Here is an 18,420-nt window from a genome sequence, read left to right as displayed (position 1 = left end):
CACCCTCTGTGAAGAAAATTGCCTCTCTGGACCCTTTCATATCTCTCCCGTCTCACCTGAAACCTATGCCCTCTAGTTTTAGATCCCCCTGCCTTTGGGAAAAGATGTTATCTGTCTAACTAATCTATGCCCATATTATTTTATAGACCTCGATAAGAACACCCCAATGCTCCAGGGAAAAGAGTCCCAGTCTATCCTGCCTGTCCTTATAACTCAAATTGTCAAATCCCGGTGGCATCCCAGTAAATCTTTTCTGCGCTCTTTCTAGTTTAATAATATCCTTTCTACAATAGGGTGACCAAAACTCTACACAGTATTCCAAGTGTGGCCTTATCAATGTATTATACAACTTCAACAAGACGTTCCAGCTTCTGTATTCAATGTCCTGACCCATGAAACCAAGCATACTGAATGCCTTCCTCACTCCTCTGTCCACCTGTGACTCCACTTTCAAGGAGCTATCGCCTTAGATCTCTTTACTCTATAAGTCTCCCCAATATCCTACCATTAACTGAATAAATCCTGCCCTGGTTTGGTCTACCAAAATGCATCACCTCGCAATTATCTAAGTTAAACTCCATCTACCTTTTATCAGCCCACTGGCCCAATTAACGGTTAAAGTACATAGAATTCAGGAATCTTGCCGAGATGAATCGGAAACTGGCATAGTAATAGGACGCAAAGGGTAGTGGTAGGAAGAGGAAGCCAGTGTCCAGTGGTGTGCCAGAAGGATCAGTACTGGTACCCTTAATATACATAAATGATATAGATGAAAATGTTGAGGGGGGGGGGAATGATAAGTACTTTTGCAGGTGACACCAAGATTGGTAGCGTGGTTAATAATGATGAAGGTCGTAGGTCAGATGGGCAGAGAAGTGGCAGTTGCTATTTACGCTTGAGATGTGAGAGATGATGCACTTTGGAAAAAGTAAGACAAGGGAGTATTTAATAAGTGGCAGGACACTCGGAAGTTCAGAGGAACAAATGGATCTTGGGATAATTATTCACAGATCCCTGAAGGCAGCAGAGCACATGAAAAGATTAGTTAAGAAGGCAAATGAGACATTTGCTTTTATCAGTCATAATATAGAGAGAGTATCAGAGAAAGGGGGTTATGTTGGAGTTGTACAGAGCATTGGTTAGACCACAGCAGGAGTACTGTGTTCTGGTCACCTCATTATGGGAACAATGTGATAGTATTAGAGGAGGTTCACTAGGATGTTGCCTGGGATGGTGCATTTGAGCTGTAAGGAGAGGCGAGATAGGCTAGGATTGTTTTCAGAGCAGAGAAGGCTGAGGGGGGACAGGATTGAGGTATATAAAATTCTGAGCGGCATGGACAGGTTGAGTTGGGAGCAGCTGTTCCCCTCATCTGAGGGGTCAATCATGAGGGGCATAGTTTGAGGGCGAGGGGCAAGAGATTCCGAGGGGTTTTGAGGAAAGATTCTTTTATTCAGAGTTGTGGGGATCAGGGGTGCACTACCTGGGAAGGCAGTCAAGGCTGAAAACTTTACAACCTTTAAAACATATTTGGATGAGGACTTGAAACATAACATTCAAGGATATGAAGTGCAGGAAAATGGGATTAGTGCAGCTTTCATTGTAATTATTGTTGGTGCAGGCTCATTGGATGAAAGGGCCTTTTCTGCGCTGTGTGACCAATGATTCTAAGACTCTATCTCTTGGTTTCTCTCCTCCGCTCTGTCTCTGTCTTTCTCTGCCCTTCCCCCTCTGCCCCATCCTCTCTCTGCCCTACCACCTCTACCCAGCCCCTGCCTGCCATGCCCCTCCACCATGCCCCCCCCACTGCCCAATCCCTCCTCTGCCCATCCCTCCTCTGCCCTGCCCCCTCTGCCTTGCCCCCCTCTGCCCTGCCCCACCACCCTGCCCCCTTCTGCCCTGCCCCCTTTGCCCAGCCCCCCCTGCCCTGCCCCTTCTGCCCTCTCCCTTCTGCCCCACCTCCATCTGCTCCACCCCTCCTGCTCTCTCTGCCCCACCTCCTCTGCCCTGCCCTTCGTCTGCCCCATTCCCCCTGACCCACCCCCTCCTTTGCCCCAGCCCCCTCTGCCCCACCTACCCCTCTGCCCCACCCTCCCGCTCCACCCAATCCCTGCCCCACCCCCCCGCCCTGCTTTGCCCCCCATCTGCCTCACCCTATGCCCTGCCCTGCCCCCTTCTGCCCCACCGCTCTCTGCTCCACCCCCCTTTCTCTGCCTCACCCCTCTCTTTCTCTGCAGCGCCCTTTCTCTCTGCATCACCGTCTCTCCCTGCCTTGACCCTCTCCCTGCCTCGACCCTCTCCCTGCCTCACCCCCCACTCTCCATGTCTCTCCCCCTCTCCCTGCTCACCCCCTCTCTGCCCCACCGTCTTCCTGCCTCGCCCTCTCACTCTGTTTGCCTTGCACTCTCTCTGCCTCGCACTCTCTCTCTGCCTCACCCTCTCTCTGCCTCACACTCTCTCTCTGCCTCACCCTCTCTCTCTGCCTCGCCCTCTGTCTCTCTCTGCCTCACCCTCTCTCTCTGCCTCGCACTCTCTCTCTGCCTCACCCTCTCTCTCTGCCTCACCCTCTGTCTCTCTCTGCCTCACCCTCTGTCTCTGCCTTGTCCTTCCTCTCTGCCTCACCCTCTCTTTGCCTCTCTCCCTCTCTCTGCCTCACCCACTCCCTCTCTCTCTCTCTGCCTTGCCCTCTCGCTGCCTCTCACCCCCTCTCTCTGGTTCTCATTCCCTCTTTGTTTTTCCGTCTCTCTGTGTGTGTCTCTCGCCACCCCCCCACCAGGCTGGCGGCACGGTGGCTCAGAGGTTAGCCCTGCTGCCTTAGTGCCAGCGACCCTGGGTCCACAATGCTTCAAAAAGCTAAGGGAATTGATGACGGTGACATTTTTGATTCTTAGGACCGAGGTGCATTCTACCTCTACCATCATGTGAGTGGCTGCTGTTGCAATGTATTCAAATATTGAGCAATAAACTTTGGTCCTTTTTAAATCCTACAAAAAACTCTGTCTTTGGCTGATGTTGAGAGTCATGCTGTGTTCATCTGTCACTGGTGTTTGAATAATGGAGCAAAGGGAAACCATTCTACCATCTATCCCCTGTCTGGAACACCTTCCCTCTATCATGTCTTTCACTTCCTCAGTCTCTGTCTTCCCCTCCCCTCCACATCTCTCCCTCTGCCCTCCTTCCTCCTCCTCTTTCTCCCCACCTCCCTCCCTTCTCTTTTCCATCTCTTCTTTCTCCTTACCCCCTCCCTCTCTCCCTGCCCACTCTCCCTTGCCCACTGTCCCCCACCCCTCTTTCCCTTCTCCTCTCTACCTCACTTTCCATCTCTCCTCTCTCCCCTTCTCCCACAATGTCTCTCTCTCTCCCCTCTTCCTCCCTTCCATCTCATCTCTCTCTCTTTAGCCCACTCTGTCGGTCTCCCTCTCTCTGTCTTTCTGTGTCTCATTCTCTGTGTTTCTCTCTCTGTCTTTCTGTCTCTCTCTCTCTCTGTCTTTCTCTGTGTCTCTCTCTCTCTTTCTCTGTCTCTGTCTCTCTCTCTCCCTCTCTGTCTGTCTCTCTGTGACTCTCTCCCTCTGTCTGTCTCTCTCTCTGTTTCTCTCCCTCTGTCTGTCTCTCTGTCTATTTGTCTGCCTCTGTCTCTCTCTCTCTCTCTGTGTCTCTCTCTGCCTCACATTTGCTAAAGGACACAGATCCCAAATGAGCAGATGTTGCCCTAATTTCAGTTCTGGTCTCCTCCACCTCCCTTGACTTCCACACAACAGCCTGCATCCAGAATGGAAAGGGAAAAGCAGCCCTGACAATCAAGACACAGCAGGAGCGAGAATTAGAGCAGAAGCAATCACTTCACCAGAGATCTATTCAGCTCTCTCTCTGTGTCTCCCTCTCTGTATGTCCCTGTCTCTGTGTCTCCCTCTCTCAGTGTCTCCCTCTCTCTGTGTCTCCCTCTCCCAGTGTCTCCTTCACTGTCTCTCCCTCCCTGTATCCCTCTCTGTCCCTGTTTCTGTTTCTCTTTCCCTTTATCTCACACAGTGTCTCTCTTTTTGTGTGTCTCTTTTTCTCTTGCCTTGCTGTCTTGTGCTGTGTTGTGTGTTCTGACTTGGAAAGAGAGGCACGTGTACACATAAACTCAAACACATGTTCTCTCGCACAGACTTGTATGTGCACACATGGTGATACACACAGGCTTGCACACAGACTAGTGTGCACACAACCCTACACATGCATAGATTCATATGTAACACAGAGACTAGCATATGCACACTCACACACAGGCTCATGTACATGTACAGTCATAACTGGCACACAGGAAGATGGTTATAGTTGTTGGGGCTCAATCGTCTTAGCTCCACAACATCACTGCAGAAAATTCTACAAATACATGAAGGGCAAAAGAGTAACTAGGGAGAGAGTAGGGCCTCTTAAGGATCAACAAGATCATCTATGTGCAGATCCACAAGTAATGGGTGAGATCCTAAATGAGTATTTACTGTTGAGAAAGGCATGGATGTTAGGGAACTGGGGGAAATAAATAGTGATGTCTTGAGGAGTGTACACATTACAGAGGAAGTGGTGCTGGAAGTCTACAGCGCATCAAGCTAGATAAATCCCTGGGACCTGATGAAGTGTATTCCAGTACTTTGTGGGAGGCTAGGGAGGAAACTGCAGGTCCCCTACCAGAGATATTTGAATCATCGACAGCCACAGGTGAGGTGCCTGAAGATTGGAGGGTGGCAAATGTTGTACCTTTGTTGAAAAAAGGCTGTAGGAAAAAGCCTGGGAACTACAGGCCAGTGAGCCTCACATCTGTAGTGGGTAAGTTGTTGGAAAGTATTTTGAGAGACAGGATCTACAGGCATTTAGGGAGGCAAGGACTGATTAGGGACAGTCAGCATGGCTTTGTGAGTGGAAAATCATGTCTCACAAATTTGATAGAGTTTTTTGAAGGGATAATCAAGAAGGTAGATGAAGACAGTGCAGTCGACATTGTCTAATGGACTTTAGCAAGGCCTTTGACAAAGTACCGCATGGTAGGTTGTTGCATAAGGTTAAATCTCACAGGATCCAGGGTGTTATAGCCAATTGGATACAAAATTGGTTTGATGACAGAAAGGTGGTTGTAGAGGGTTTTTCAAACTGGAAACCTGTGACCAGCGATGTGCCTCAGGGATCAGTGCTGTGTCCACTGTTACTTGTCATTTATATTAATGATTTGGATAAGAATATAGGGGGCATGGTTCGTACATTTGCAGATGCCACCAAGATTGGTGACATAGTGGAGAGTGGAGAAGGTTATCTAGGATTGCAACGAGATCCTGATCAATTGGGCCAGTGGGCTGACAAATGGCAAATGGAGTTTAATTTAGATAAATGTGCGATGATGCAATTTGGTAGATCAAATTGGGGCAGGACTTACTCAGGTAATGGTAGGGTATTGGGGAGAGTTATAGATTTAGGAGTACAGGTTCATAGCTCCTTGAAAGTGGACTCACAGATGGAAAGAGTGGTGAAGAAGGTATACATCATGCTTGGTTTCATTGGTTAGAACATTTAATCCAGGAGTTGGGATGTCTTGTTGAAGCTGTATAAGACATTGGTAAGGCCACATTTGGAATACTGTGTACAGTTCTGGTCACCCTATCATAGAAAGGATATTATTAAACTAGAAAGAGTGCAGAAAAGATTTACTAGAATGCACTCACAATGTTAAAATGGTGGCGCGGGCTCGTTGAGCCGAAGAGCCTGTTTCCTGTGCTGTGTTGTTCTTTGTTCTTTGTAATGCGACCAGGACTTGATGGTTTGAATTATAAGGAGAGGCTGGATAGACTGGGACTTCTTTCCCTAGAGCATTGGAAACTTAGGGGCGATCTTATAGAGGTCTATAAAATAATGAGAGGCATAAATAAATAAATAGACAACATTTTTTCCCTAAGATAGAAGAGCTAAAACTAGAGGTTTAAGGTGAGAGGAGAGAGATACAAAAATGTCCAGAGGGGCAATTTTTTCAGAGGGTGGTGAGTGTCTGGAATGTGCTGCAGAGGCAGCAGTAGAGGTGGGTAAAATTTTGCCTTTTAGAAAGCAGTCAGACAGATGCATTGGTGAGATGGGTATAGAGGCAATTGGAACTAGCTTAATTGTAAAAACTGGGCGGCATTGACAAGTTGGGCCGAATGACCTGTTTCCATGCTTTAAACCTGTATGACTCTATGAGTTCCTCAGGGTAGTATCGTCAGCCCAATCATCTTCAACTGCTTCATCAATGGCCTTCCCTCCATAAGGTCAGAAGTGCGGATGTTTGTACAATGTTCAGCATTCACAACTCCTCAGATACCAAAGCTGTCCATGTCCAAATGCAGCAACACCTGGACAATATCCAGGCCTGGGCTGACAAATGGCAGGCAATATTCATGCCGCACAAGTGCCAGGCAATCAAAGAACCCCTGCAGTGCAGAAGGAGGCTGTTCAGTCCATCAATTATCTGACAGAATACGTTACTCAGGCCCTCTTCCTGTCCTATCCACGTGACCCCATACATTTATCATGGCTAATCCATCTAACCTACACTTCTTGGGACAATAAGGGGCAAATAAACATGGCCAATCCACCTAACTTGCACATCTTTGGACTGTTGAAGGAAACCAGAGCACCCGTAGGAAACCCATGCAGTCATGGGGAGAATGTGCAAACTCCGCACAGACAGTGACTCAAGCCAGGAATCAAACCCTGGTCCCTGGAGATGTGAGGCAGCTGTGCTACCCACTGCGCCACCATGCTACACCAATGAGCATCTTCAATAAGAGAGGATTTAACCAACACCCCAATGCCATCAGTGAATCCCCACTATCAACATCCTGGGGGTTACCATTGACCAGAAACTGAACTGGTCCAGCCAAATAAATACTGTGGCTACCAGAGAAATTAGAAGCTAAGAATCCTGCGGTAAATAACTTACCTCCTGACCTCCTGAATCCTGTCCACCATCTACAAGGTACAAGTTAGAAATGTGATGGGATACTCTCCACTTGCCTGGATGGGTGCAGCTCCAACAACACTCAAGAAGCTCGACACCATCCAGCACTCATACATGCACAGATTCATGCGTGCACATACAGATTTTTATACACAGGAACGCATGTACACACACACACACACACACGCAGAGACTCATGTAGTTGCAAATAGACTTGTATATACATAGATTTGTGCACATAGGGACTTGTTACAGAGTTTTGCATACACACAGATTTGTGTACAAACATCATGCATATACAAAGATTTGTGCACACATGCACACAGACTTGTACATATATGCACACAGACTTGTACACAAAGACTTGCGCACACACAGATTTCTACACACAGAGATTGATCCACACACATGTGCATGCTCACGGACTTGTACAGAGACTCTTGCGCACACACACACATGTGCACAAACAGATTTGTACAGACTTGTGGACACACACAGGCTTCTACACACAGACTCATGCACACACATACATGTGCACACTCAGACATATACAGAGACTTGCGTACACACACAGACTTCCACACGGACTCCTGTGCATGCTCACAGACGTGTCCACACAGACATTTGTCCCTACACACTCAGACTTGTGCACACATGCACACACACATGGGCACACAAACATACAGACACACAGACTTGTTCTCATAGAAACTCATGTGCACACAAGCACATACACACAAAATTCCATATACAAACTAGCATACATGCGTACAAACTCACATGCGCAATAACTCTCACGTACAAACATGGAACTGCACACAAACACACACACACACACACACACACACACACAGGTTAAGCTTCTCTGTCAAGGCCATATCATTATTTAATCTTTATTTGTTTATGCCATTTGGTTAAATACATTGTTAACAATCACTTCAATGGAACAGGTGGGGTCATGAATCCTCAGCCCTTCCTGAATCCCCAGGATTAACACGTTCTCAGGAGTAGTTTCTGACCTGGGCTCCAGACACCAGGGCTGAGGTTGAAACAGAGTGACTGGATTGGACACAGGCCGAGGAATGGATGGATTACCCCGCACTCTGAATGGAATTAATTCCAACAGTGTGGCTGGCTTACACGCGGCAGCTGCCCGCTGTCAGAGCCATGTGAGTGATCAGGGATAGGCATCACACACAAACTGGTAATGACGAGTGAAGTGCGATGTTTCACAGCAGATGTAGAGGGTCCCTCACCCTCCAACTCCAAACTCAATACCATCCCATCAAACACTCCCAGGACAGGTACAGCACGGGGTTAGATACAGAGTAAAGCTCCCTCTACACTGTCCCCATCAAACACTCCCAGGACAGGTACAGCACGGGGTTAGATACAGAGTAAAGCTCCCTCTACACTGTCCCCATGAAACACTCCCAGGACAGGTACAGCACGGGGTTAGATACAGAGTAAATCTCCCTCTACACTGTCCCCATCAAACACTCCCAGGACAGGTACAGCACGGGGTTAGATACAGAGTAAATCTCCCTCTACACTGTCCCCATCAAACATTCCCAGGACAGGTACAGCACGGGGTTAGATACAGAGTAAAGCTCCCTCTACACTGTCATAGAACATATAGAACATAGAACATTACAGCGCAGAACAGGCCCTTCGGCCCACGATGTTGCGCCGACCAGTTAAAAAAACAATGACCCACTAACCTAAACCAATCCCTTTTCGTCCATAAACCTATCCACGGATCTCTTAAATGCCCCCAAACTAGGCGCATTTACAACCGCAGCAGGCAGGGCATTCCAATCCCTCACCACCCTCTGGGTAAAGAACCTACCCCTGACATCCGTCCTATAACTACCCCCCCTTAATTTAAAGCCATGCCCCCTCGTGCTAGCTTTCTCCATCCGAGGAAAAAGGCTATCACTGTCCACCCTATCTAAACCTCTAATCATCTTATATGTTTCAATAAGATCCCCTCTTAGCCGCCTTCTTTCCAGCGAAAACAACCCCAAATCCCTCAGTCTCTCCTCATAGGACCTCCCCTCCATACCAGGGAACATCCTGGTAAACCTCCTCTGCACCCTCTCCAAGGCCTCCACATCCTTCCTGTAATGTGGGGACCAGAACTGCACACAGTACTCCAAGTGCGGCCGCACCAGAGTTGTGTACAGTTGCAACATGATGCTGCGACTCCTAAATTGTCCCCCATCAAACACTCCCAGGACAGGTACAGAACGGGGTTAGATACAGAGTAAATCTCCCTCTACACTGTCCCCATCAAACACTCCCAGGACAGGTACAGCATGGGGTTAGATACAGAGTAAAGCTCCCTCTACACTGTCCCCCCATCAAACATTCCCAGGACAGGTACAGCACTGGGTTAGATACAGAGTAAATCTCCCGCTACACTGTCCCCATCAAACACTCCCAGGACAGGTACAGCATGGGGTTAGATACAGAGTAAATCTCCCTCTACCCTGTCCCCATCAAACACTCCTAGGACAGGTACAGCTCAGGGTTAGATACAGAGTAAAGCTCCCTCTACACTGTCCCCACCAAACACTCCTAGGACAGGTAAAGCACAGGGTTAGATACAGAGTAAAGCTCCCTCTACACTGTCCCCATCAAACACTCCCAGGGACAAGTACAGCGTGGAGTTAGATGCAGGGTAAATCTCCCTCTACGTTGTCCCTATCATGCACTCCTAGGACAAGTGCAGCACAGGGTTAGATACAGGTTAAAGATCCCTCTGCACTGTCCCCGTTGCGATGTAAGTGTGCAAATGATAGAGATAGTGTGTTTTTTTATGTTTCAGGAGAACGGGTCAAAGTTCAGAATTTTTGTGTAGCGAGTTGGTATGTTTGAGAGGAATACAGTTCAGATGCTGGGAGAGCAGAATAATTACTCATTTCAACCCTGCAAGTGCTGATGTTAAGTAGAGTTAATAAATATCTCTCACTTTCTATGCCTTTTAGCTTTGACAAAGGGTCATCTGGACTCAAAATGTCAGTCTTTTCTCTCCTTACAGATGCTGCCAAACCTGCTGCGATTTCCACCACTTTCTCTTTTGGTTTTAGATTTCGGCATTCACAGTAATTTGCTTTCACCAGAGTTAATGAGCTTTGGTTTTTAAGTTCCTCTCGGATTTTAGATTAGAGTGATTGACTGGGTCACGTGATAGTGTGATTTATGAGCAGTGTTGGATATGTAGCAGAGAAAGAAACCATTTTTAAAGAAGGGAGTCGGAGTTTGGCAGTTCTGGTTGAAGTTAGGAGAATTCTGCAGGCTTCTGACGGCTCTAAATCGCTCTGTAAACTCCAATGCTCTCTACACTCAATATAGCAAGTATATTTGTGATTGCTAACTACATTTAAAGTAGGTTTTAAGTCTGTAAGAAGAATCCTGCTTACTTGGAACTGAAATAGAGATAAGTTAGAAATTAGAGTTGTTTCTTTTCATGTTTAAAGACTGTTCAACTGTTAAAAGTTAAACTGCTTTATTTTATTAGAGTTATACTTAATTCGCATTATGGATAAAACTGTTTTGATAAAAGGTCCCTAATTTGTCGCTAGAATTACTCCTGAGCGAAACATCCTTACCCAACAAGGGTAGTTTCACCAGGTTGATACTGGAGATGAGGGAGTTAGCTTATGAAGAGAGATTGAATAAACTGGGCCTGTACTCGTTGGAGTTTAGAAGGCTGGGGGGGGGGCGGTCTTATAGAGACTTACAAGATAATGAAGGGGCTCGATAGGGTAGAGGTAGAGAGATTCTTCCCGCTTAGAAAGGATAGCAGAACTAGAGGGCACAGCCTCAAGATAAGGAGGGGGGTGCAGTTTAGAACAGAGTTGAGGAGGAAAGGGTGGTGAATCTCTGGAATTCTCTGCCCATTGAAGTGGTGGAGGCTACCTCGCTAAATATATTTAAGTCACGGTAGATAGATTTCTGATAGACAAGGGAATTAAGGGTTATGGGGAGAAAGTGGGAAAGTGGAACTGATCCACTTCAGATCAGCCATGATCTTGTTGAATGGTGGGGCAGGCTCGAAGGGCTAGATGGCCTACTCCTGTTCCTATTTCTTATGTTCTTATGTAATAGAAAAATTGTTGGGTTCTAGTCTGGCTTCATAATGTACCTTGAGGTTCTGGATTCTAGCACCATCAAACACTCAGAGAACAGGTGCAGAATGAGATTAGATATAGAGGTAAAGCTCACTCTTCACAAATGATGAGGTGGTGTTGGATGGGATAGGGGACAGGCAGCTCAAGGCTACAGGATGGTGCACAGGGACAGAGACCTTCTGGCAGAACAACCAATGTCTGCTGTTTTACAGCCACGTGCCTCAGTGTAGCCTAGAGTCCAGGTGGGGTAAAGGGCAATGTAGAAACGAGTTTGGCAACGGACCTAAGCTGAGACTCATCCAGACATGATTGCCAAGTGGCTGCCTTCCCAGCATGAACTGGGAAAAACAAAATGGCCACCCAAACGGCCAACTCCAGGAAAATGATCGCCTCTGTGCATCGGTTAACAGAATTCCCTGACAAGGGTTGTTCGCTAAATCTAAACTGCATGCAAAAGGGGTGATGTTTGTGCATATCGATATCGGTTTTATTTTCTCACTAAGTGTCTTGCATGTTCTGTTGCCCCTGGTGACAGCGGTCGGGCCTTGACCTTTAGGGCGCTCCATTTGGTTTCTTCTTCCTCTGAAACTGGCGGAACTTGCCCTGAATAGCCAGGGCAGCCTTCTCTGTCTCAGGAGCATTCAGGTCAATGTCGATTTCCTCCTCAACCTTGGCACCGGAAGCCTCGGCCTTCTCTGCAAGGGGAGAGAAGGAGAAGACAGGTCAGAGAGCGGAAAGCTCAGGCTCCACATCACTCGCCCAGGCCCTGGCTGAGCTAACAATGTGCCTGTCCCTTGTCTCATCCCCGCCCCACAAGTTCAAGCACAGCAAGATTCCATAATTTATCACCTAGGAAGGGGTATTTCAGGGCAGGGGGATGGAAAGGGAAGGGGATGGGAGGGGAGGCCGAATGGGTGTGGAGGATTATTGAGGATATAATGCAGCCGATTAGTGGCTCCATTTCGGTCCTCAGTGGAGAATGGGGAAGAGTGGGTGCAACAAGTGGGTGTTAAATGATGCATAACATTAAACAGTGAATATCAAAAAGGATCGGGTATTCTAATATCCAGTGAGAGAGGCTAGGAATATACACAGACAGCGTCAATGAGAGAGACAGACAGTGCGAGAGATGGAGAAAGAGAGGGAAGGAGAAACATACACCTAGACAGAGGGACAATGAGAGAGATGGAGAGAGAAAGACAGACAGAGGGAGAGGCAAACAGAAACTGAGAGAGAGAGGGAAAGAGAAGTGGAAGGGGAAAATGAGAAACAAAGGGCAGAGAGATGGGGAGAGAAACAGAAGGAGAATAAAACAACAGATAAAGAGAGAGAGGGCAAGGATAGAAGAGAGCCACAGACAGAGACAGGAGGGACTGAAAGACAGAGAGAGAAAGAGGGAGAGATGGTGGGAGAGAGTGAAGTCTCCACCTATTTGCCCCCACAGCAGCCATGCAGACCGATAGCAAGAGACAGACAGAACGGAGCAGATGTATAATCTCTGCTTACCTGTTTCGCTGTGTGAAGGGACATCTGAATTTCCCACTGAATCCCCAGGTGTGATCTGCAAAGGAGAAAGAGAGTTTATTTAGGTGTTCTACTGCTGATTGGTCACATATCTGACTGGAATCAAGAGGTTCGGGGTGGTTTATACATAGAATAACCGACACTGAGAGTGAGTTACAGACCGGAATCTAATTGAGGGGTTCAGGATGGATTATACATAGAATAACAGATACCCGGGAGTGAGTTACAGACTGGAATCTAATTGAGGGGTTCAGGGTGGATTATACATAGAATAACAGATACCCGGGAGTGAGTTACAGACTGGAATCTAATCGAGGGGTTCGGGGTGGTTTATATATAGAATAACAGATACCCGGGAGTGAGTTACAGAATGGAATCTAATCGAGGGGTTCGGGGTGGTTTATATATAGAATAACTGATACCCGGGAGTGAGTTACAGACTGGAATCTCATTGAGGGGTTTGGGGTGGTTTATATATAGAATAACAGATACCCGGGAGTGAATTACAGAATGGAATCTAATCGAGGGATCAGGGTAGTTTATGTATAGAATAACAGATACCCGGGAGTGAGTTACAGACTGGAATCTAATCGAGGGGTTCAGGGTGGTTTATACATAGAATAACAGATACCCGGGAGTGAGTTACAGACTGGAATCTAATTGAGGGGTTCAGGGTGGATTATACATAGAATAACAGATACCCGGGAGTGAGTTACAGACTGGAATCTAATCGAGGGGTTCGGGGTGGTTTATACATAGAATAACAGATACCCGGGAGTGAGTTACAGACTGGAATCTAATCGAGGGGTTCGGGGTGGTTTATATATAGAATAACAGATACCCGGGAGTGAGTTACAGAATGGAATCTAATCGAGGGGTTCGGGGTGGTTTATATATAGAATAACTGATACCCGGGAGTGAGTTACAGACTGGAATCTCATTGAGGGGTTTGGGGTGGTTTATATATAGAATAACAGATACCCGGGAGTGAATTACAGAATGGAATCTAATCGAGGGATCAGGGTAGTTTATGTATAGAATAACAGATACCCGGGAGTGAGTTACAGACTGGAATCTAAACGGGGTTTTGGGGTGGTTTATATATAGAATAACAGATACCCGGGAGTGAGTTACAGAATGGAATCTAATCGAGGGATCAGGGTAGTTTATGTATAGAATAACAGATACCCGGGAGTGAGTTACAGACTGGAATCTAATCGAGGGGTTCAGGGTGGTTTATATATAGAATAACAGATACCCGGGAGTGAGTTACAGAATGGAATTTAATCGAGGGATTTGGGGTGGTTTATATATAGAATAACAGATACCCGGGAGTGAGTTACAGAATGGAATCTAATCGAGGGGTTCAGGGTGGTTTATATATAGAATAACAGATACCCGGGAGTGAGTTACAGACTGGAATCTAATCGAGTGATTTGGGGTGGTTTATATACAGAATAACAGATACCCGGGAGTGAGTTACAGACTGGAATCTAATCGAGGGGTTTGGGGTGGTTTGTATATAGAATTACAGATACCCGGGAGTGAGTTTCAGACTGGAATCTAATTGAGGGTTCAATGTGGTTTATATATAGAATAACAAATACCTGGGAATGTTGCAGACTAGAATCAAATCAGGGGGTTCAGTGAAGATTTTATTGTCTCTCACCCTATGTGTATGTCTTTCTCTCTCTCTCCCTCCACCCTTGTCAACTGTATCTGTCTCTTGGCCTATCTCTTTTTCTCTCCTTGTAATGTCTCACTGTTGCTGTCGTTTACTTTTTATATTAGTCTCTCACTCTATTTTGCTCTCTCTCTCTCACTCACTCTTTCTTGCTCTCTACATCTTTCACTTCTTTTTCCTGTCTCTCTACCTGTGTGTCTCTCTGTCTTCTCTCTCTCTCTCTACCTGTCCCTCTCTCCCTATCTCTCTCCATGTTTCTCTATCTCTCTCTCCCTTTCTCTTGCTCCCCATCTCTTCCTTCTCTGACTCCCTCACCCTCTCATCCTCTCTCCCTCCCTCCCACTTCCCATCTGTGTCTCTACCTATGTCTCTCCATCTCTGTATCCAACTCTCCCCCTCTTTCTCCCTGTCTCAGTCTCCCACCTTTCTGTGCCCCTTTCCATCTTTCTTCCAGTCTCTATCTCTCGCTCCCTGTCTATCTTTCCTTGTCTTTGTATCTCACTCTGCCTTTCTTTCTCCTTGTCTTGTTCTTCCCCCTCTCTCCTTGCCTCTATCTCTCTCTCCACCCCTCACCTTTCTCTTTCTCTCTCTCTCCCCTACTCCCTGCTTCTCTCTCTCTCCCTCTCTTTGCCTTTCTCTCTCTCCCCCTCCCTATTTTTCACTCTCCCCCTCTCTCTCTCTCTCTGTGCCTTTCTCTCTTTCCCCCTCCCTGCCTCTCTCTCTCTCCCCTCACCTCTTTCTCTCTCCCTCTTTCTCCCCCTCCCTGCCTCTCTCTCTGTCTATCTCTCCCTTTCCCTACCTCTCTCTCTCTCCCCCTCCCTATTTCCCTCACTCTCCCCCCGACTGCTTTTCTCTCTCCCCCTCTCCCTGTCTCTGCCCCTCCCTAACTGTCTCTCTCCCCCAGCTCTCTCTCCCTCCCTCGCTCTCTCTCTCTCTTCCTCCCTGTCTTTCTCTCTCCCCCTCTCCTAATCCCTCTCTCTCTTTCTCGCTTCCTCTTTTCCTCTTCCTGTTGCAATTCATAGAACATAGAACATTACAGCGCAGAACAGGCCCTTCGGCCCACGATGTTACGCCGACCAGTTTTTTTAAAAAAAACACTGACCCACAAATCTAAACCAATCCCTTTTCGTCCATAACTATGACACCCTTCCTCACAATCTACCACACCACCGACTTTGGTGTCATCAGCAAACTTACTAATCCTAATTCCTAATTACTAATTACTAATTCCTCCCCATCTCTCTGCCCTTCCCTGCCTCTCTCTGCCTCTCTCTCATTCCCTACCTCTCTCCCTCCCTATCTTTCTCTCGCTTTCTCCCTCCCCCTCTCTCTTTTTCTCTCTCCCTCTTCCTGCTCCTATTTCTCTCTGTCTCTCTCCCCTCAGTCTCCCTCTCCCTCTGTCTATATCTGTCTTGCTCTACCTCTGTGTCACCCTCTCTCTGTCTCTTGTCCTGTTGCTTTCTCTGTTTTTAATGAATATCTCTATTATTGGCAGTTCCTTCACATACAGCTGCTCTCACAGATAATGACCTCTCCAGGGCAGAGTTAAACTCGCCTCACTGAACAAACACACTTCCAGCTCTCAGCAAACCTACCGTTAGCCAAGGAAATGAGACAGACTGTATCAGTGAAACCTCTCTTCCTGTCAATGCCCATAGCGAGGGTTAACCCCCCCCCTCCAATAGGGGAACAGGCTGCCCGGTGTGTGTCAATGGGGGAGAGGTGGGTGAGAGGGTTAATCCCCCCCTCCGATAGGGGAACAGACTGCCCGGTGTGTGTCAATGGGGGAGAGGTGGGTGAGAGGGTTAATCCCCCCTCCGATAGGGGAACAGACTGCCCGGTGTGTGTCAATGGGGGAGAGGTGGGTGAGAGGGTTAATCCCCCCTCCGATAGGGGAACAGACTGCCCGGTGTGTGTCAATGGGGGAGAGGTGGGTGAGAGGGTTAATCCCCCCTCCGATAGGGGAACAGACTGCCCGGTGTGTGTCAATGGGGGAGAGGTGGGTGAGAGGGTTAATCCCCCCTCCGATAGGGGAACAGACTGTACAGTTGGTTATCTTTGCCTTTCTGTGTTTTGCACTGCTCAGTTTGAGCTGCGATTAAGAGTAGATTAAAATGTCACAGTGTAACCTGGACCCTCTTTATCAGGAAAACTAATGGACCTCTTTGGTTTATGTGGTGTCTCATGGGATAGTCCGCAGGACTGGCTCCCTGATATGCTGCTTTTCCCTCTTGCATCTCTGTCTGCCCCACTCTCTCTTTCTCCCCTCCTCCCCACCTCTGTCTCCCCCCTCTCTCTCTGTCACCCCCCTTTTGTCTTCCCCCGTCTCCTCCAGTGTGTATCCCTTCGCACTCTCTGCCTCTCCCTCCTCTCTCTGCCTCCCCCTCTTCCTTCTGCCTCCCCCTCCTCTCTTCTCTGCCTCCCCCTCCTCTCTCTCTCTGCCTCCCCCTCCTCTCTCTCTCTGCCTCCCCCTCCTCTCTCTCTGCCTCCCCCTCCTCTCCCTCTGCCTCCCCCTCCTCTCTCTGGCTCTCCCTCCTCCCTCTGCTTCCCCCTCCTCTCTCCCTCTGCCTCTCCCTCCTCTCTCTGCCTCTCCCTCCTCTCTCTGCCTCCCCCTCCTCTCTCTGCCTCCCCCTCCTCTCTCTTCCTCCTCCTCTCTCTGCCTCCCCCTCCTCTCTCTGCCTCTCCCTCCTCTCCCTCCGCCTCCCCCTCCTCTCTCTCTGCCTCTCCCTCCTCTTTCTTCCTCCTCCTCCCTCTGCCTCTCCCTCCTCTATCTGCCTCCCCCTCCTCTCTCTGCCTGCCCGTTCTCTTTCACTCAGTCTCTCTGCCACTCGTTCGTTCACTTTCTCTGTCTCTCGCTCTCACCTGCTCTTTGCCTTTCTCTCTGCCTTTCGCCCACTTGCCCTCTCTCTCTCGTCCTTGCTCCCTCCTTCTCGCCCTCTCTCTCTCATCTTCTCTCTCTGCTTCCTAGTTCCTCGTTACCCATAACACTCTCACTGTCCCTCTCAGTCACTTCCTCTTTCTCTCTCAGTCCCTTTCCCTCTTTCTCTGTCTCTCATTTTTCCCTCTCTCATTTTCACCCCCTCTCAGTTCTCTCTCTCAATTCTCTTGGTCCCTCTATCTCAATCCCCCTCTCTTCGTCTCTCTCTCTCTGTCTTTCTCTCAGTTTTTCTCTCTCCCAGTCTTTCTCTCTCTCAGTCTCTCTCTCTCTTTCACAATCTCACTTGCTGTCTCTCTCTCTCTGTCTGTCTCTCACAGTCTCTCTCAGTCTCTCACAGTCTCTCTCACTCTCTATCTCTCTCAGCCCCTCTCTTTTTCTCTGTCCCCCTCTCTGTTCCCCCCTCTCTCTCTCTCTCTGTTTCTCATCCTTCTTTCTCTCCCTCAGTCTCTCTCTCTTTCTCTCTCAGTCTCTTTCTCTCCCTCTCCCTCCCTCTCTCTTTCTCTCTCAGTCTCTCTCTCTCTCTTTCTCTCTCTCTGTCTTTCTGTCACTCTCTCTCAGCCCCCTCTCTTTTTCTCTGTCCCATGTTCTCAATTCCCCACTCTCACTCTCTCTCCCTCAGGTCCCTTTTTCTCTCTCTTCCTCAGTCTCTCTCTCTCTCTCAGTTTCTCTCTCTCCCTGCCTCTTTCTCTCTCTCAGTCTCTCTCTTTCTTTCTCTCTCTCTCTCTTTCTCTCCACCTTAATCTCTCGCCTTCTCTCTCTCAGTCTCTCTCCCTCTCTCTCTCTCTCTCTCTGTCTCTCTCAGCCCCCTCTCTTTCTCTCTGTCCCCCTCTTTCAGTCCCCACTCTTCCTCTCTCTCTTTCTCTCTCTCAGGCCCCTCTTTCTCTTCATCAGTCCCTCTCTCTCTCTCTCTCTAAACCTCTCTCTCTCCCTTTCTCTCAATCTTTTTCTCAATCGCTCTCTCACTCGGACTCTCTCTCTCTGTCACTCTCTCTCTCAGTCTCCCTCTTTCAGTTTCCCTCTCTCTCAGTCTCTCTCTCTCTTTCTCTCAGTCTCTCTAACTTTCAGTCGCTCAGTCTGTCTCTCTCTTAGTCTGTCTCTCTCTCTCAATCTATTTCTCTCTCTCTCGGTCCCTCTCAGTCTTTCACTGTTTCTCTCTAAGTCTCTCTTTCTTTCT

This window comes from Carcharhinus amblyrhynchos, chromosome 13 (genome assembly GCF_965287045.1).
Source record: "Carcharhinus amblyrhynchos chromosome 13, sCarAmb.v2.hapA, whole genome shotgun sequence".
NCBI classification, from domain to species: domain Eukaryota; kingdom Metazoa; phylum Chordata; class Chondrichthyes; order Carcharhiniformes; family Carcharhinidae; genus Carcharhinus; species Carcharhinus amblyrhynchos.
The sequence above is the reverse complement of the archived record's forward strand: the minus strand, read 5'-3'. Positions refer to the sequence as shown.